The sequence below is a fragment of the Neofelis nebulosa genome, chromosome 6 (genome assembly GCF_028018385.1).
Source record: "Neofelis nebulosa isolate mNeoNeb1 chromosome 6, mNeoNeb1.pri, whole genome shotgun sequence".
NCBI lineage: Eukaryota > Metazoa > Chordata > Mammalia > Carnivora > Felidae > Neofelis > Neofelis nebulosa.
The window spans coordinates 51785190-51806794 of record NC_080787.1 but is presented as its reverse complement, the minus strand read 5'-3'; the positions used below and the strand labels follow the sequence as shown (position 1 = coordinate 51806794).

At 35.5% G+C, this 21605-nt stretch overlaps 1 long non-coding RNA gene across 1 annotated transcript in view; it reads left to right on the top strand.

Annotated features, from left to right (window-relative positions):
- Positions 1 to 9412, top strand: part of LOC131514334 (uncharacterized) — a 36577-nt gene extending 27165 nt beyond the window's left edge. Inside the window, exons 3-5 of the long non-coding RNA XR_009263029.1 lie at positions 3175 to 3269; positions 3723 to 3837; positions 9292 to 9412. This is a non-coding gene — a long non-coding RNA (uncharacterized LOC131514334). The remainder of the gene's footprint in view (positions 1 to 3174; positions 3270 to 3722; positions 3838 to 9291) is intronic.
- Positions 9413 to 21605: the final 12193 nt, after the last annotated feature.

Here is a 21605-nt window from a genome sequence, read left to right as displayed (position 1 = left end):
AAGACTGGAAACAACCCAAATGTCCATTAATAAGGGACTGCTAAAAAAATATGGCACATTCACACAAAAGAGTACGCTAAAAGCTGTAAAAAGGAACGGGAAAGATTATTTTATTTTTTAATTTATTTTGAGAGAGAAATAGAGAGCAAGTCGGGGAGGGGCAGAGAGAGAGGGAGACAGAATCTTTAGTAGGCTCTGTGCCCTCAGCACAGAGCCCAGTGCAGCGTTGGAACTCACAAACCGTGAGATAATGACATGAGCCAAAAAATCGACTGAGCCACTCAGGTGCCCCAAGATTTCCACATCCTATTATGGAGTGAGTGACAGAATATATAGTGTCATAAAAAAAAAAATGCAACGTGAGAATAGTGTGTATAGAAGGTTTCCTTTTGTGTAGTAAAGGGGTAGGGTATGTGCTGTAAATACTCTAATATGACCCTAAAGACTGTAGTATGACCTTGCGTCTGGTATTCATGCCCTTGGGTGATACTCTTGAATGTTGGTGAGAACTTGTTTGCAGCCCGTATTATATGACAAAGGTGATGAGTTGTCACTTCTATGATTATATTATTTTTCTTTACCTTATTAATGTGTGGGGATCCTTTATGTTTTCTGGATTACACCTATACTTTTTATTCTCTTAATTTTATTCTTTTTGATGAACAGACATTTTTAATTTTAAGGAAGTCCAACTTGTTAATCTTTTCTTTAATGGTTAGGTTTTGTGTGTGTGTGCATGTGTGTGTATTGATTGAGTACCTGAGTGTATGCTTTTATTTTTATTTTATTTTTATTTTTTAAAAGGTTTTATTTTTAAGTGATCTCTATACCCAATGTGGGGCTTGAACCAACAACTCTGAGATCAAGAGATGCACGCTTCACTGACTGAGCCAGCCAGGCACCCCTGTGTGTGTTCTTTTAAAGAAATCTTTGTATATGTGAAGGTTATGAATATATTCTCTTATATTTTATTCCAGAAGTTTATATTTTAACTTTCACATTTAAGTTCGTGAACCTTTTCAAACTAAGTTTTGTGTATGATATAGATTCCCATGTGCCAGAGCCATGAATGGAACGCATCATACTTTCCCGATAGAACTGAAACAATCTCCTAACTGGTTTCTTTACCTCTAGTTTTGCCTCCTATAGAGTCAGTTCTTCATGTAGCAACCAGGGTGATTTTTAAAAACTGTGCTCAAACCTAATAATTTCCCATCACACTATAAATAAAATTAAAGAATCCCGCGACAAACAAGAATCCATGTTACCTGGTTCATGCACAAACCGTCTCCATATCTGACCTCATGTTCCGTCACTCTGTCACTCATGCTGCTATACTCATACACACACTGGTCCCTTGCTGTTTCTTGAACTCTCCAAGGCCTTTGTTTTTTTATTTTACTATTTTTTAAAATTTTTATTTGAGAGAGAGCGCGCGAGCAGGGAAGAAGGGCAGAAGGAAAGAGAATCTTAAGCAGGCTTCGTGCTAAGCCTGGAGCACCATGTGGGGCTCGATTCCACAACCCCAGGCTCATGACCTGAACCAAAATCACATGGTGGAGGCTCAACCGACTGAGCCACCCAGGCGCCCCTCCAAGACCTTTAACCTAGTGTTTCCTGTTACTCAAAATGCCTATCTCCAGATATAACTCACTATACTACAGCACCTCCAATGCCATATCCCAGACAGGCCTCCTCGGAATCATTGTTCTAAGTGGTCTGTAAGAGTACTGTTTTTCTATTGCTGTGCTGCTTTATTTTTCCTCATGGTACATTTCATCACCTGACACTATACTTGTTTGTTTATTGGCTGACTCTGTAGTCTGGCAACGGGTCAGTGTGTATATGACTACAGCAGCATGAAAAAAAAAATTGGGTTCAAATCTTGATTCCATTATGTACCAGTGCTGTGATCTTTGAGACTCTCTGAGCCTCAGTTTCACTGTAAAATATCAGTGCCTTGCTGATATTTGTTAAATGAGTTATTAAATGCATGGAAAAATAAAAGTTGATGCCAATGATGTAGAAAGACATAAAAGGATGCAGAGAGAAGAGGGGGTTTGAAAATGTACTTCTCTCTTTCGTTTTAACTTTTAATTAAATTTGTATTGTGATACTGTGCTTCTGACATGTACCTTTGCTGTTATTCATTAACAAAATGCAAAAAAAAAAAAATTGGGTTCAAATCTTGATTCCATTTTGTACCAGGGATGTGATCTTTGAGAGTCTCTAAGCCTCAGTTCCTGTAAAATGGGAATTAAAAATACCTGCCTTGCTGTGTCATTATTGTCAGCATTATAAACTATCCATGTAAAATGCCTACTCAAAGGTATACATGTAGGATTCCAAAAATGGTAACTATAATTATTATTATTATATAATTTCCTCTTTCTAAATTAAATGAGGGTATTGTTAATTAAAAAAAAAATCTCTTGGTATACTTCATAATCACCAGTGGAATTTTTGCATATATGAAGAGCACAATAAATGTTTTTGAAAAAATGAACAGATGCAGACAGGCTCTTAAGAACTAAAATCCAACAAGAGTCTATTTTCTTCTTTCTCTCTGTATTTACATTGATTTAATCTGATTTACATAATATTAATCTGTCGTTGGGCTAATTCATTAGAAAAATCTCTGGAGGAAAAAAATCCCCATTTTACAGTCTCTTAGTCCTTACAAAATATTTTTGACTTTTTATTTCTTCTCTAACTTCAGAGCTAGACCTTTTTGATTCTTTGGTATGCACAATTGTATATTTTAATGATTTTTTTCAATAGGCAAAATACTTCTCCCTCTTCCCTTTTCACTTCTAAAACCTCACAAGCTGTTAAAATGTCCATCCCTTCTGCTCCATTTCCTCACCAAAATCCTATCACATACCATATGAATTTTTAACCCTAACACCTGTCTACCCACATGGTTCCAGAGGGGTAAATTAAAAACAACAACAACAATAAAGCTCATACATATCCCTACGCAACTAGTCTACAAAGTCTATAAAACAGTTTGTCAACAATGATTACCTAACCACAGGGACCAGAAGAATCCAAATTATAGGTATAAAGGTCACCCCTCTTCCACTTTCCTTAGTTCCTGACCAATGATTGTGTTACTCGTAAATTTGTATGGCTTCAAAACCCTTGGATTTATGGCTTTTGTCTCATTACCAGGTGCCAAGCAGTCCTCCAGGCTGCAGAGAAAGCTGTTCTGTGAGATCTGCTTCCGCTTTAGGGTGTGGTGGATAGCAGAAAAGAACAGGAAGGAAGTATGTGACTGCCAATTTTAATTTAATTCATTAATTACACAAATGCTTGATATTCACAATTTACTTAATCTTATATTGAATGTGGGTAGGGAAACCTTTCACAAAAGCTTCTGTATGAAGCTGTAGCCCTGTGACTATTTGGATTTCTATATACTGGAAGTCAGTTAATGCTTCTGAAGGGTACTTGGAATGATTGACAAGCTTCTTCCCCAAGCATCCTTTATGATCCTGTGCCTCCTCACATTAACCTCTTATTTATTTATTTGTTCGTTCATTCATTCATTCATTCATTCATTCATTCATTCATCTGATGATCCAGTTGGGAACCAAGGGGAATTATGTGTAAGAGCAGCCCACTGTGGCAAGGAGTATTACACTGTTCAGAACTGCTGGTGGTATATGGTGACATAGAAAACTAGACTGATTTTTAGTTGGTTTTATTGTTGTTTTAAGATTTCCAACAGACAACAGAATCTCTTACGGCTGGCACCCAGAACGTACCATTTGCATCCCTTTCCTGACACACTACTGACAGCTTGGCACAGTTGATGTCTGAAGAGATACTGAGGTATGTTTTCGGGAGTTTGATTCGGTAATTAGAAGATGACTATTTTGATGGAGAGAAGAGAAAGCTCTATCATAATCTTATTCTATGTTAAGTATTTTATTTAGGGAATTTCATTTAGCTGGGGTGGGGTTATTCCTCTTTTTTTCTTTTTTCTTCTTCTTGTTTGGACAAGTTTCATGCTTAAGGATTTTGCTGGTAGAGCATAGGAGTCAATTTATGAATTATTTAAGCAGCTTGGTTTATACTTTACCCCCTGCTTTAAAGGTCACCAAGAAAGTAAAATAAAAACAATAAATTTGGCAGAAGGGCTTTTTATGTGAGAAGAATACTTTTTATCATTCAATATAATATTAACGAGGCCAAGTTGGGGATTCTAAATCAACAATATTGTAATTTATAGTCACAGAGCACAGCTCAGTTTCAATCTTGATTCTTTATCTTGAGAAAACATGCCCTCTTTTGTAAGGTGTTCTGGGGCTATAATGTGTGCAGATACCATTGATTCTATTATCAATTTGGAAAAACAACTCAAAAGCCATGTCTTATCCAGTGATGTACCACATTTTGTTGTATCTAAAATGCCTTTGATTATTAAGATGACCCTTCATGTCATGTATGATAAAGAAAGAAAAAATATGCCAACTATGTATGATACAATGCTTCCTTATTTCTTAAATATTTGTTTTATATGTATTGAAAACAGTTTTTGATATCTATTTAGACACAAATTTTACATTTTATCACACTTGGGCATGCAAATAAAGGAGAAATATAAGTAAAATGAATTGTTCAAGATGCTCTTAAACTTTTTTCATAGTCTATTCCATTTGGAGTCACTTTTAAACTTAGAGCTTCAATATCTGTATTTTTCTAAAAAATACTGTCTTGTGTGTTATTAAGAGTTTTGGTGACTTAGTCTTTCTTAAAATAATATCTTACTATTATTGTTAGGATTTTTTTTTTCAAGCTAGAGATACCCATTCTTCAAATTTTGATAATGGTGCTCTTTTCGTCTTATTGAAAAATGTTGAATAAGCAGAAGCAATGATAGCTGCATCATGACTGCTAACTTTCCAACGGGAATTGTAAGATAAATTGTACGATCTACTATAAAATGAATTCCAATTGCAAGTGTTTTAAAATCAATAAGATGTGCTATATCTTAGTTGATTAGAATCTCACCCAATTAGCTTCCTGGTAAACCAGCAAAATAAGAAAATCTTTATGGTGGTAGTGTAGGGTAGTATAGGATACCGACTAAAGAGTATGAGACTTGAGATAAGAAAGGCCTACTTTTTCTCTATTATTGTGTAAACTTGGGCAATGACAATCTACCAGAGTTTCAGTTTCCCCATAAGTAAAGGGAAGATAATATTACCTCAACTTTATTATAAGGATTAAATGAGATACTGTATGTCACAGTACTCAGTGTGACTCTTAGAAAATAAGTATTCAATAAATGGTAGCAGTGATGATGAGGATGATGATTTGATCTGCAAGAGACACATTTGTTATGCAAAAACCCAATCTTAAGGTTATAGAACAAAAAAGCAAGAAGGGACTTTTTGCAAAGTTACCTTTGAGCATGTGTGTTAATCTTGGCCATTAATCAGAGTATCTGACTACATCAGACATAACAAAACTTGAACAACTTATTACCAGCAGATCCTCACTGCAAGAAATATTGTAGCAAGTTCTTCAGGCAGAAGGGAAATGGTATCATTGGAAATATGGAAAAAGGAATGAAGAATATCAGGAATGATAGCAACATGAATGAACACAAATTATTTTCTTGTTATTTAAGTCACCTTAAAGTATGACTATTTTAATATAAATAATCACAATGTTGTATGGGGTTATAACATGTCAAAGTAAAATGTGTGACAGCCATAACATACGGTTGGGAATGGAAACATGTAAGAGGGATATTTGAAGTTTCTTACATTATATAAGGTGTATTATCACTTGAAAGGAGACTATGATAAGTTATGGATGTATAACGACATAAATATTTAAAGTCACACATAACATGATAAAATGTGGCAAAAAAACCAACAAAGAAGATAAAACAGAACTATAAAAAACCTCAAATAATCCAAAAGGAGGCCGGAAAAGAGGAAAATGGGAGAAAAACAGATTGGGGAATTAGAAAACAAAAAGCAAGATGACAGATTAAACCTATTAATAATCACATTAAATATAAATACGGTCAATTAAAAGGTAGAAATGGTCAGATTGAAAAAAATAAACAAGACCTAACAATATGCTGTATACAATAAAGACACTTCAAACATAAAGACACAGCCAATTTGCAAATGAAGGTTAGATGAAGATATAACATGGAAACAGTAATTAGAAAACAACAACCCCAAGTGGCTATATTAATATCAAAAGAAGTAGTTTTCAGAGCAAAGATTATTACCAGTGATAAAGAAGTCATTTCATAACGATAAAGGAGTCTTCTCATTAAGAGGATATAACAATCCTACATGTTTATATACCTAATAACAGAACTATAAACACTGATAAAACTGAAAAAAAAATCACAGTTATAGAGATTTCACATTCCCCTTACAATAACTGACAAAACAAATAGAAAATCAGTATGATTAGAGAAGATTTGGACACTATCAACCAATTTGATCCAATCAATATTTGTTGAACAGTGTATCTAACAATAGAAGTATACTTTTTTTTTTTTAATTTTTTTTTAACGTTTATTTATTTTTGAGACAGAGAGAGACAGAGCATGAACAGGGGAGGAGCAGAGAGGGAGGGAGACACAGAATCTGAAACAGGCTCCAGGCTCTGAGCTGTCAGCACAGAGCCTGACGCGGGGCTCGAACTCATGGACCGTGAGATCATGACCTGAGCTGAAGTCGGACGCTTAACCGACCAAGCCACCCAGGCACCCCAGAAGTACACTTTTAAACTGCACACAAAATATTTACCAGGGTAGATCATAGGTGGGTCATAAAACACATTCAAATAAATTTAGAAGTATTTGAGTCATACAAAATATGTTGTGACAAGAGTATTAAATTAGAAATTAATAACAGAAAATCTCTGGAATATAACCAAAGATTTGGAAATCAAATGACATACTTTAAAAAACAAAAAAATGTTTTATCGGGCGCCTGGGTGGCTCAGTCGGTTGAGCATCCATCTTCGGCTGAGGTCATGATCTCGCAGCTCTCCTGAGTTCGAGCCCCCGTCTGGCTCTGTGTTGACAGCTCAGAGCCTGGAGCCTGGTTCGGATTCTGTGTCTCCCTCTCTCTCTGCCCCTAACCCACTTGCATTCTGTCTCTGTCCCTCTCAAAAACATTTTTTTTAATGTTTATTTATTTATTTTGAGAGAGAGAGTGAGAGAGACTGCAAGCAGGGGAGGGGCAGAAAGAGGGAGAAAGAGAATCCTAAGCAGGCTCAGCACTGTCAGTACACAGTTGGACACAGGGCTTGATCTCAGGAACCACAAGATCATGACCTGAACCGAAATCAAGAGTTAAACGCCTAACTGACTGAGCCACACAGGTGCCCCTCAAACACCACACTGTTAAATAACCCATGGGTCAAAGAAGAAATCTAAAGGAAAATTGATATATTGTAGTGAGAGAAAACAAAAGCACCAAGTAAGGAATTTGTGAGATACTGTTAAAGCAGTACTTCAAGGAGTAATTATAGCATTAAACACTTATATTAGAAAAGAAGAAAGGTCTCTGCTTCTGATTCTGTGTCTCCCTCTCTGCCCCTCCCTAGCTCACGCTCGCACTCTCTCTGTCAAAAATATATAATAAAAAAAAAAAAAGAAAAGAAAAGAAGAAAGGTCTCAAACCAATGACCTGAGCTTCCACCTTTAAAAAAATTAGAAAAAGTGAGGCAAACATTAAATACAAAGAAAAGGTAAATATTAAAGATCAGAGTGGAAATCAATGAAATACATTACAGAAACACAGTAAATAACTGAAATTAAGAGTTGCTTTTTTGAGATCAATATAATTGAGAAACATCTGGAGAGACTAATGAGAAGAAAACAGAAAAGACACAAATTACAAATATCAGAAATCTGAAAGATAATATCACTAAAGCTATACAGATATTACCAGAACAATAAGGGGATATTATCAACAACTCTGTCAATAACTTTGACATCTTTGATGAAGCTGACAAATTCTTTGGAATGTACAAACTACCAAAGCTTAGTCAAGAAGAAATAGATAACCTGAATATCTCTATACTTAAAGAGATTGAATTTTGAAGTTAAAAACTTTTCCACAAAGAAAACTGTAGGCCCAGATGACTTTACTGGTGAATGTTACTAAACATTTACTATCAATTCTAAGCACACTTTTCTATAAAATTGAAGAGAAGGAAATACTTCCCAACTCATTTCATGAGGCCAGCATTACCCTGATACCAAAACTAAACAAATATATAGGAAGTAAAGAAAACTACTGACCAAAATCTCTTGTGAACATAATGCAAGAATTCTAAACAAAATTTTAGTAAATTAAATTCAAGGATACATGAAAAGGATGATATATAATGAATAACAGGTCCAATTCCAGAATGCAAGGTTGGTTTAACATTTAAGATCAATCAATGGAATGCACCTTATTAACCAACAAAAGAGGAAATCCATTTGATTATCTCAATAGATACAGAACAATATTTAATAAAATCTAATATCAGTCAGAACTCTTGGTAGATTAGGAATAGAAGGAAACTTTCACAACCTAATAAGCTCATCTATATGCATCCTAGAGCTAACATCATTCTTAATTATGAAAGGCTAAATGCTTTTCCCTTAAGATCATCAGCTTTCACTTCTTCTATTCAACATTTTACTGAGAATACTAATGGTGGAATAAGCTAAGAAAAGGCTTCTTCCATCTTGGGACTTCACCATCCCCTAGAGATATGCTGCCCAAGATTGTTACTAGTCTGCATGTGGTTACTGAGCATTTGAAATGTGAGACACTGTTGAACTAAGATGTACTGGAAGTGTGAAATACACATAGATTTTGAAAACTTAGAATTTTTTAAAAATGTAAAATATTAGTAGTTTTTAAATTACATGCGGAAATGTATATATTTTTACATATTTATACATATATTATATATAGATATACATATATATTAGGTTACATAAAAAACATTAAAATTAATTTCACCTCTACTTTTAAACTTTGGGTGGCTACTAGAAAAGTTAAAATCCCATGTCTTGTATTTCTGTTAGATTGCACTGTTCCAACGTTCTCTTGGATCTTCTATAGCTGGTTGGAAGATAAAAGAACCAGTGTAAACAATCATAAGTTTTTATGAGGCAGGCCTGAAAGAGATATATATCACTTCTGCTCAGAACTCAGTCTTCTGGCCAGAATGACCACATAAACTGTCTTTTCTGCATGTATTTGTGAACATATGTGTGAATAAATGTTTTGCTCTCCATGTCAGAGGCCAGCTCCTTAAATGTTAACATTTGGAATCTTTTCCTGCTGAGCCTTGAACAGTCACTTAAGCACATGGAGTCTAACTGAATACTTTTTGCCTGGTTTGAGTATCAGTGAAAACAAGGAGGCAGACGTGAGTGCATCTGAATTGGGGGATACTGAAGATACTGACCTTACTAGAATGTGTGAATGTGCGTAGGTCAGGAGGTGGGGGTGGGGTAGGGAGGTGAGTGCAAAATGAGGAATAATTGGAAACCTGACGGAATTGGAAACCTGAGGAATAATTGGAAATTTATGGAAGGCAAGGAATGCCAGGCAGAGGAATATAGACTTGATGCTATAGAATATAAAGCGATTTCATGATTGTGGTGCAGGGGAGGTGGTGAGATCATTATTTAAGAAATTTGATGCTGTGTGCCTGATATATTGGAGTGGGGAAAAGCTTTGAATCAGTGAGGCCTAATGGGAGAAGGCTATTGATGATGTATTGAGGTCAAGTCAGGTTTATTCCTAATATGTATTAGGAAGGAGGCAGGAAGAGAAAGTGCTGTGTTGCTAACCTGCTAAACTTTGCGGCTTCTCCTTTCTAAACAAAGACATCAACTCTGGTTTTTTTTTTGACACGGTATACAGCAGACTTCTGTTTGTTTATTCTTCACATGCAAATTGCCTCTTGTTTTCCAGCCAGTCTGCTCATTTCAAAGCCGACCAGGATAGGTGGGAGGCTTATGGCTTTGTAGCCCCAAATAACAAGGAAATGCTAAAGTTTCTTCATTTTTAGAAAAATTCCATGTGGTGTGCCATGAAATCAAGCTGTGTCTGTTTGGTGTCAGTCTCTTTTGTCATACCAATTGTTTCAGAACCTTCTTTCTACTGTAACGGGTAGTAGAAGTCCATACTCGTTCATGACTGAGAATGGAGTCTTCTTGGGGCCCTACAATGCCCCCGTGGGTCAGTGGGAGTGTAACAGTCGTAACAGTTAGTAACACTTGGATGTTAACTCACCTGCATTGTCTTAAAAAGAGAGATCTTTAATCTTTTAATGATGTCTAGAATGGAGACAGTGGAAAATCTGCCACTAATTTAGCAGTGGCAATCCTATGTATATGTGTGTGTATGTGTGTATATGTATGTGTGCATGCAGGTGCATGTGTGTGCACATTACTAAAGGATTTTCTACACTCCACAGTGGTTATAAATGAAGGCTAAGTAAGTCTACGAGGTTATAAATGTAGACTTAATGTCTAACTATTGTTTGCAATATTGTGATCAGACAACCCTGTATTAAAGCATACAAATCAACCTGTGTTGTATGTCTTTGTTTTGTTTTTAAAACATCTTTAATACATTTAAATAGTATTTTTTGCTGTTATAAATGTGTGGTATCTATTATGTCATTCTATCTTTGTATCAATCCTTTGAGGTAAGGAAAATACAATTTTTCTCATTTAACAGACTAAAGAAACCAGGATCCAAACAGAAAGCGGTTTACTCTGGTGTATACCATATGGTGATTGGTGGTGGAGCTGAGACTGTGGATGTGTATAATCTTGCTTCATCTCTAGGGGCAGATGAGAGGAAGCAGGTATAGTCAAATCCTAAGTGGAATGTCATCCAGTTAATTGCGATGTGGGTGACTTAGTTTAGAATCATGGGGGATCACTGTTAAAAATCCATATTTCTGAGCCTAAGGAAGATGCTGAGTCACCATCCCCAGAAACAGTGCTGAGAATCTGTGCTACAGAAACTACCTCAGGTGATTTTATGTATACCTAAGTTTGAGAACTGGAAAGGAGGGTGCAGTTAGGCCTTGGAGCTTAAAAGTTCTAGATTTGAGGTACAGCTATTCTATTAAGCTATCTGCCAGTGAGCTTCAGTGTTCTTGTAATTAAAATATGGATAAAAACACATGCAATTGTGGAAAATTTTTACCATACAAGAAGAAAAGTGGTGAAAAAAAGGATATGTTAAAAAATGAGTGAGTAGAGGGATGCCTGGATGGCTCAGTCAGTTGAGTGTCTGACTCTTGATTTGAGCTCAGATCATGCTCTCACAGTCGTGAGATCAAGTCCTTACAACCCTTTTATATTACCTGCATAAGACTAAAGAATGAAAATAAAAATTAGTAAAAATAAATATACTTAGAAAAATAACATAAATTTGGCTATAGACCATGCAAATGTATTTGGCTAACTTCAGAACCCATGTGAAAACCATGGGCTCCAAGTTGAGAAGGAAACATAAAACTTATGAACTTCAGAGTTTAGGTTGTTTCTAACACAATATAATTCAGCTTGGTTAAATTTTTTTTTTTTTTTGAAAATTCAATTCCCCTGGCAATCCTAGAAGCAGAACATGAATAACTTTCAAAAGAAAAAAAATCTTTGTTGTTTGCATAGCACAGCTTTCCATTCAGCTGGAAAAAATTACTAAAATTTCCCTTGAAAAGCAGTGATTGAAATGTTCTAAAAAATTCAAAGAACTTTTTTGAAACTATCAGCTTCAAAACAAAATTTCTCAAGGTTTTTATAAAACCAAAATACCAAAACCTTGATGGGTGCTCTCTCATCTCGGGCCTGTGTGTCATCAGCTAATCTGATGCTCTGAATATTTTGGAAAAAGGAATTTTATGTACCATGGAGTCAGATTTTCCCAGTGTCTAGCTTCATGCTGGGATTGGGCCAAAAAATGATGGAATCTTATTTATTTCTGTCAGGCAGAGAAGTTGATAAAAACAATAAACCTTTCTTGAACCCATATTTTGGGCCAGACACTGTAGCAAGTGCTTGGGAAATATGAAATGAATAAAACAAGATTCCTATCCTGTAAGCATCAGCAATTTCATATTTATAGTTTATAGAGAGGAAATTGAAATGCTGAGTAATTTATATCACCAACTATCACTACTTTAGAATCCTTTTGGTACTCAAAGCATGGAACTGTCAACTTGATTTGGGGGATCTTTAAGAATGAAACATTTTCTGTAATATCCATTATACAAAGAGATGTTTGGTGAGTGGTTTAGATTTGGTCACCCAGAGAATCAAGAATTTTGGATGCTTTTTGGTCCTGATGCTGATATCCCGTGTGAGTAAGGACCAGCCTTTTTGATATTTCGCCCGAACTTCAGAAAGAGAAATTACTTAGAGAACATTTAAATCATTTTGGGATGTATTTTTGCAGAACCAGATGGCTACCTTGATGTTCAAGAGATAGACCAATGAGGGGAATTGGTTTTATTGATTGATTGCATGATCGATAAAAGTTGAGAAAATTGATTTAGAAAACAAAGTACACAGAAGTGGGAGAAATATTACTTTGAATATTCTGAGTGAGAGAGCAACGCATTTGGAAAAAAGTTCTAATCAAAGGTGCTAGGTTAATCACTACCCTACTTGTTCTGCCTGTGAAAATTTTTTCAAGTATAAATTAATTCTTCAAATCTGCATTTCAGTGTCAACATGGCTCCTTTTATACTATACTTGTTAAGGGTAGCGAGTAAACATTTGCACAGCTAATGACAGACAAACCCAACTCAGAAACAGATAACACAACCTGGCCTTGAAACCAAGAGACAGAGTGGAGATGTGACGTGTCCATAAAATGCCATAGCTCTGTTTCTACTGCTGTTAAGGGATACGTGTGCCATAACTACTTTACAGGGGTACTGGAGAGACTTTAATAAATGAGGGAAAGTTCTTTGAAAAATGTGAGCATCACATGCAGACTTCGTCTATTACTGTGAAGTCCTTAAAAATTGGTATTACGTTTAAAATTTCTCTGAAGTTGCATCGTTAATCTATGGTAGCTGTATTTCAAGGGGGGATTTTACCAACAGTGGAATCAACGAACTAAAAGCATTAAATAAAATTTTCCTCCCATAAAGCCAAATTTCAATTAGACCCTATGAAGAATTGTTCATTAATTGATTTCCAAACCAAGTTGGGCTTGGCTTCAAGGGTCTAAGCAGGTTCTATGAAACATTATTTCTTCAAGTTACTTTGGAATCAAGGTTCCAAAACTTTAGAAAACAATGGTATGCTTTCTTTAAAAATTCACAGTGAGAATAAAAATATTACTGACTCTGAGAAGTCCTGCAAAGAAAAAAGCCATTGTGTTTATTTTTGTTGAACTGCATTTCTTACAATTAGTTGAGAGGAAACCCCTCTCATTTTTGTCTGGCAGAGGGTAACATCTATTCATATCTGTTTGTTTTTTTTTTAAGTTGGATATAGGCTCATGCAGGGAGTTTTAAAAAGTTAATTAAGGTCAAATACTTTAGGCTTAGGAATTAATTACTTAAGCAACCTTGTATGGACATCTTTTTCTCAAATAATAATTACCACCATTCCACAGGGTTTATGGTATACAGAGCACACTCCCAGGAATACCGGTCTCAGGGAATGATAAACTCTGTCTATTCCAGAAATGGGGTTTGCTGAAGCTCTATGGAGACCCTCAGTGATGATTGCATTTGGTTTATAAATAGTATCCATCAGAAGCAGCTTCTGTCTAGGAACCCTACCAATCATCTTTTTTTTTTTCTCCCCCTCAAATTTAAAACACAGCTAGTTTGGGATAAGACCTTTATTGAGCTTATCCACTGGAGTGGAAATAATGGGTTTTGTTTGTTTGTTTGTTTGTTTGTTTCTTCTCAAAGCAATCATCCTATTTTCAGTTACCTGTTGAATCAATGCTAACCACAGTAGGAAGCAGATCAAGGGGCAGAATGTTAATTTCTTTGGTTATTTGTAAATACAACATTCTTTTTACATTTTCCTCTCCATTAGTTTTTGCCTACCGGATACTTTTGAAGCCTTGTTATCTTGTCTTTCATTCATTCAACAGATATCTGAGCACCTATTTTATGCTTGGAACCATGCTAACTGGTGATATAAGAGATAAATAAGATGTGATCCCTGCTGGAAGGCCTGTGGATACAACAGTGAATAAGAACAATATTTGCTTTGCTCTCAGGGAGCTTCTTGTCTGCTTTTAGGGTTCTGGTCCATCTGCCTGGCTTCTCTCCCATTGCAAGCTCTAACACTTTTATCCATTCCTCAACTGTGATTTACATAATTGATTTCTGACTTTCAAATATTTTGTGCTGCACAGTTGGTTGCTGACGCCCAGCTTGGCTTTGACAACTAATTTCTCAGACTTTCTCTAAACCCAGGGTACGCTGAAACAGGCCAATGGGGGCCTCAGTCTTGCCTCAAGGCTTTCAATCTGTCCTGGCTGCACAACTACCACAAGTGGAATGAGGAAATGTTTAAAGGTTATATAACTCCATCAAACAAGTTTTTGGAATCTATCTTCTTCATCTTGTCAAACAGGCTGAATATCTATCTAAGATGATTTAGGAGTGCCAATGTGAAATTTTTGGTGGGTTTTTGAGCACAGAAAATATTTTGATGTTTCCTTAGTCTTTTAAATTAATACTAAATTTATTACAGTATTAAACTCAAAATCTTATTTTACTGAAGCTTTTTGATTTTCATATGTAGTAAATTTTAGCAATTATTTTCAAGAGGGCTTTTGATCAATGTTCAATCGACTTAGAATAAACACATTTGATAATCAGTTCATTTTCAAAGTTCATTAGTTTAATATCCTTAAACATTTAAAACTGTATTTATAAATTCAGTATATTCACCTTTCATTTATAAATACTGCAAATATTTAACCTAGCATGTAAAACAATTTAAGTGTGAGTGCCAATATATCTAACAATTAAAATTTATAAATATAGTGAACCATATTTTTTAATCATTTCAAGAATGTTTACAAACATTATTAAATAAACATACTTTTCAACTTGAAATCAGAAAGCTGAAGTCAATTATTTATATTTTGCATGTTTGATTATATGTCCACTTTTACATATTCAATCATGGGGCTGAATCTTAAAGATATTTATCTAACCTACACATAGTTTACATACCAAATCAACAGATTAATCTTTACATAAATTATTAACAGCGTTTTGATTTACTTAATAAATCTTCTTGAATAAAAAAATTTCTCAGAGTTATAAGACATTTATACACCTGTGAACAATTTTAGCTTTCTGAGAAAGTTGTGGCTATAACTCCGGGAAACTTAGGACCAGGGAATTTTGGCCAGGACACAAAACCTAGGATTACAGATATACAAGGTAATTCTAATTACAATGTGGACAGATGTGTTGAATTCTTGTTTGTGGCCTTTGCAACTCTCACGTACAATAACGAAGTTAGTCTTAACATTCATAATCCTGGGTACAAGTCATACCATTAATTTGTTACGGTACCTGCTCTGGATCACTTGGCAGAAGAACCAAGCGGCACTCGGCACTTGGAGATCTTGGAAGGCAGGAGGTTTATTTCACACCAGTAGCACCGAAAAGATCACTCTCCAGAGGTCTGAGACCGGAGGGTAAGCAGAGGGAACACTTTATAGTCTGTTAACTTCCGCATTCTGCATTAGTAGTAATTTGGGACGTGAGCACAAGCGCGCGCCCGGGGCAAGCTGGGTAGGAAGAAGAACCCGGAAGGGGAGTGTTCGTTCGGTCAGGGACTGGAATTTCCCGATCAGTCCTGTTGACCATCTTATAACAGATTTTTCCCTATCAAATTGATTTTCTGTCTGAATTGAATAAAGAGAAGTCTGGAACTTCCTCTGCTGCTGGTTTGAACTTGAACCCTGGTAAAACAAATCTGGTTCCAAAGATACCATTAACGTTGTTCCATTGGATAGTTCACACCCTGGTATAAATCTCTTTTAACCTCATTTAATTTTTTTAAAAAATGTAATTGTGATACAATACATATAAAATTTATGATATTAACCACTTTTAAGTGTACAGTTCAATGGCACTGAGTGCATTCACTTTGTTTTGCTACTTTCTGTTTCCCTGAGTTTGACTACTCTAGGTATCCCATACAAGTGAAATCATACAGTATTTGTACTTTTGTTACAGACTTGTTTCACTTAGCACAGTCTCCTCAAAGTTTGTCCATGTTGTAGTATATCATTTATCTGTCAATAGACACTGGAGTTGCTTTTGTCTTTTGGCTATTGTGAATGATGCTTCTATGAACATGGATATACAAATATCATTTTGAATTGGTTTTCAATTTTTTGTGTATACACCCAGAAGTAGACTCATTGAATCGTGTAGTAATTCTGTTTTTAATTTTTAAACAAACGCTATAGAAGTTAAAACTACTGCCTTTAATTTTATGTCCTGATTGGGTAGAGAGAACTCTGCTCATCCACTGTATCCCCCCACCAGAGTTAGCTGCTGTTTTTTTTTTTTTTTGTAACTAATTGTTGTACTGGTTGATTGAATGAATTTAATAATACTTATTATTTTTTTCTGAGTTTATGACCATATTGACTGCATCCTGAACACCTCTCATGGCTTGCCTTCATTCAGAAGTGGGAAAAAAGCACAGAGCTTTGTTGCTTAAAGTATAGTCCATGGACCAGCAGCATGGATATTAGCTACAAGCTTTTTAGAAATGGAGAGTCTCAGGCCCCACCTCAGACCGACTGAATCAGAATCTGCATTTTAGCAATATCTCCAGGTGATCCTTATGCAAATTAAAATACATCCATGTGGAACATCAACTTAAATGATTTCTTATGGCTCTTTTATTTTGGAAAATCTGTAAACCTTAGAGCGAGCACAGATATTGTAACCTAGTATTTGCTAAACATTTTTATTCCTGCTGTTGAGTCAGTATCAGATCTCAATGGATTAAAACTACAAGAAAAACTTTTGGTCGTGGGTCATAGCACCAGTGAGCTCCAGAACATTCTAGAATTTGGGCTCTCTGGGAAATCAATTATTTAGGTGATATTAGGCCAGGATTCAGAGACTTGAATACACACAGATGTGAGGGTAGAATATCTGACAGAGTAAAGACATTACCAAGACATAGTCAGTTTCTCAAGGGCAGGAATCATGTCTTATTTAAATTTGTATTCTCAGAGCCTACTAGTGTATGTGGCACATAATTGGTGTTGAATAAATATTTGTCCAATTCAGTATTTGCAGAGCTAACAAAAACCATGACTGATTATCTAGATATGGGGGTCTGTAGTCACAAGAGTTGAATGGAACAGTTACGGAGTCTGTCATAAGTGGTACCATTAACCCTTCTGAAGACTAAGACCTTTCTGAGGGTAGATATTTAGGCATTTATATCTAGCTTTACTTTGACCTAAAATAGCTCTTCCATGGGAGTCTGGAGAATTTTAAGTTCTGACAGTGTGAAGTTGGACTCTAAATAGAAAAAAGTAGTCTTTGGTCTTTAGGAAATCACTTTTTAAAACAGACCAAATGGTTGCAGAGAAAGGTGACCTAGCTTTGAGAAAACCCAATACATAAATATCAGAACTGCCAAAAGAGATCAATGTTACTGTCATGAAACTGCCTTAAATTTCCATCCCCAAACCTCATTTTAAAATAGTTTTATTTTAAAATGTTCTTTTCTTTAGGAAGAACATAAACTCTTTCAGGAAACAGCTCTGGGAACTCTGTACTAGGTCGGGTTGGGAACTCAAGTTATTACTAGAGAGTTTTTGAAAGAAGATCTATTGGACATACAATTCAAGGTCACCTAGCTACTAATTCTAATAAAAGAAAAACATAGCTAGTGCTTGTAATGTTTCCTTTTAATAAGAAAAAAAAGTAATGTTTTTCTTAAAAGTTCTAGTGTTAGATGTAAAAAGTAAGCTTAGACAGTAAGCAGTGAGACTTCTGAGCAAAGAGGGGGCTAGGTTTGGAAAAGAAGAGTCTCTTTAATTGATTCAAGTAGTAAGTGGGACAGAAGAGAATCCATCTGTCCAGTAACCTGGAAACAGGCTGAATAAAGACTTGCTCCAACAGTATGACTGAGTATGACTGAGTATCAAGGAAGTGTTAATACATTAAAGACTATTGATTCCAGCCCTCCCAGTTCTTGAAGGCTCGACACTTCAATGGCTTTTAAACTACAAGGTAGGGAATTTGACTTCAAGTTAGCATTCAGGATAAATGATAAAGGAAAGTTAATGATCAATAAAAAAGGTAATAGGTATAGGGATTTCCTTTTTCAAATTTTCTCTAAAATGTGATATTGAAATGCATTAATTCAGCTAATAGTCACTGAATACCCAAATACTGTGCTAAAGGCTAAGGAAGAATAAAATAGGGGATTGATATTTAAAAACTACAACTTAAGTCAATGAGGAAGAGCTATATTTGTGCTAAAGACAGAGCATTTCCCACATATGGCTAGGGAAGATCACTTCCTCCTGGGATGAAGGTGGAAGGGTGAAAGAGGTGACACTGAAATTGAGCATTCATTGAAGGATTTTTATAGCAAGATAGGAGAGGTGGCATTTTATATCCAAATTTAAGCATTTTAGATACAAAGAATAAGTGAGCAAAAGCTTATAGGAAGCATTCATTTGGTCCCTCTAGGTACCAGGTGTTATATTCCTATACTAGTTTTTAAAAAAGGAATGTGGTACAGAAGTGTAATGAGAAAAAACATATGAAAGAAGTAGTGAGGAGATCAGATTTGACTTACCAAATCCTTCTTTAACTGGGAAAATGTGGAAGCTGAGCCTGAGAAAGAAATTGGGGACTAATGATAGAGGTCCTTGAATGCTAGACTAAATCTGATTATTAAAGTAGCTAAATAGAAAAAGCATGAAAAGTTACATTTCAGTGAGTTACATGGAAAACATTCCTAGTTTTAATTTGAATCTCAAAGCAAATATTGGAGGGACCACCACCTGGTGGCAGAGTACTTACATTGCATCACCTGTTATTAATAACTGAATAAACATTTTGAAGTTTCGAACTGCTAATCTTTATTCATAAAATGATAAAGAACGTGGTAAAAAAAAATGAGATGACTATTCATGTGTAAGTCTTATCCACCAGATTCCTTTCTAAAAAGAGAAATCCCTCAGAACATCTAAAATGAATTTTTCCTAAAAATTTCAATATATTTGAAAATAGAAAAATAGAATATTTCCTGTTTATCCAAGTTACTTTGATAATTAATTATAATTCCACCAACTGTCTAGTGACAACATTAGGAGAGAGATTTAGCAATTTTATTTTAGGGTATCTTAATCCTAAAATATGCTTTGATTGTATTCTTTAGATATATCTTGATTTGGTGGTAGTTACATATGTGATAAAATTTCATAGAACTACACATACACACATAAAACTGGTAGTAAAATCTGAATAAACTCTGTGGTTGTACCAGTGTCAGTTTCTGGTTTTAATATTGTGCTATAGTTATGTGAGATGTTAGAACTGGGAGAAACTCAGTGAGAGTTACATGTGAGTCTTCTGTATGATTTTTATGTAACTTACATAATTATTTAAAAATGAAAGTTAGGGGTGCTTGGGAGGCTCAGTCAGTTAAGTATCCAACACTTGATTTCAGCTCAGGTCACGATCACATGGTTCAGGTTCAAGCCCCGCATCGGTCTCCATGCTAGCAGTGTGGAACCTGCTTGGATTCTCTCTCTCTCTCTCTCTCTCTCTCTCTCTCTGCTCCTCCCCTGCTCATGCTCTCTCTTGCAAAATAAATAAACTTAAAAAAATTTAAGAATGAAAAATTAATTATAAATATCATTTTGCTCCACTTCTACAAACTCCAACTGCAGAAATGAGGTATAAAAAGATTTACAAATGACCATTTGTAATAATAAATTCTATCAAAGAAGGAAGGTATTTTGGAAATTAAAGGACATCATGTATGAGCATTATGTTAATTTCCTTTCTTAAAAATATACTCACCCAGATTGATGCATTTTGTTCTACTTATAGATTTCTTTTGTCTCCATCAAATAAGTTTATACATCGAATGACATATTAACATTGTAGAAAAATTAGAGCAAATCAGACAATAAAAAGATTAAAGTAAATGGAATTATTATCTCTCAGACCCACTCAAACAGTATAGTTTTTTCATCGATCCATTCATCCATTCAACATTTATGAGCACGTGTCTGCTCTGGATGCTCTTTGATAATATAGATTAGTGAATGGTAGAGCCTGTGGTGCCCTTTCTAATTTGCACAAAGGCTCCCTAAAGGCTGGCATTGGTTCAAAAGGTAGATATATACAAAGAACCTACATTAATAACTATCTCAAAACATTGTTGTATTAAATGAGTTTTTCTATATGTCTAGCATACGGTAGGCACTATAGTAGTGTTAGCTGTTATTGTTGTTGTTATTAGTACTAGTATAATTATTAAACTAGAATTTGTCATAAGTATTTGACCCCAAGAAAAGTAGCAGGGCTTGGGGCGCCTGGGTGGCGCAGTCGGTTAAGCGTCCGACTTCAGCCAGGTCACGATCTCGCGGTCCGTGAGTTCGAGCCCTGCGTCAGGCTCTGGGCTGATGGCTCGGAGCCTGGAGCCTGTTTCCGATTCTGTGTCTCCCTCTCTCTCTGCCCCTCCCCCGTTCATGCTCTGTCTCTCTCTGTCCCAAAAATAAATAAAAAACGTTGAAAAAAAAAAAAAGATTATTAAAAAAAAAAAAAAAAAGTAGCAGGGCCTGATGATCACAGAACATGGAATCATAGAACTTTTGCTTTTCATTCAACAAATAATTTTGAGTGCTTTAATATGCCAAGCACTGTTCTTGGCAATGGGACTGGGAAAAAAACAGATGCTCCCTCCCACTGTTGCCATAATATAGCTTACATTTATGTGTATTTTGAAAGAACTCACCAAGATTAATTAATCAAATTTATTGTATTTAATGGCTTTAATTAAGTTGTGCTAGATGGCAAGGGAGGAGCTAGGAGATTAGAAATAAAAAGTTTAAAACTATATCTATTCTTGAGAGTTATGGTATTAACAAAGGACACATGCTTTCATAAAGAAATATCAAGACAAAATGATAAGTGTCCAAACACATGGCACAGATAAAAAGTTTAGAGGGAAAGTGAATCATAGAGGCCCGTGGTAACCAAGTGTGTTTTTATGGTACAAAGAGGACCTGAGCTGGGGCTTCAGGAATTTATATATCATATCCTGCTCTGAAATGCCTTTTGGATATGTCTTTGTGTGGCACAGAGTAGTTAGCTGCTTTCTAAATCTGACTGCTCTCCCTCTTCAGAACACAGCAAAAATTATACATAATACTTCCAGTTCTGTTCTATGGAAACTCCCCTTTGATGCTCCATTTGCCTTGTTTTCTCCAAATATTGGCTGAATGGTGATGCTAAGGGTAACCATGGAAGCCACATGTCAAATTCAGCAGAGACCCCATGAGTCTGCATCCCTGAGTGACTATATGGAGCCAAATTTT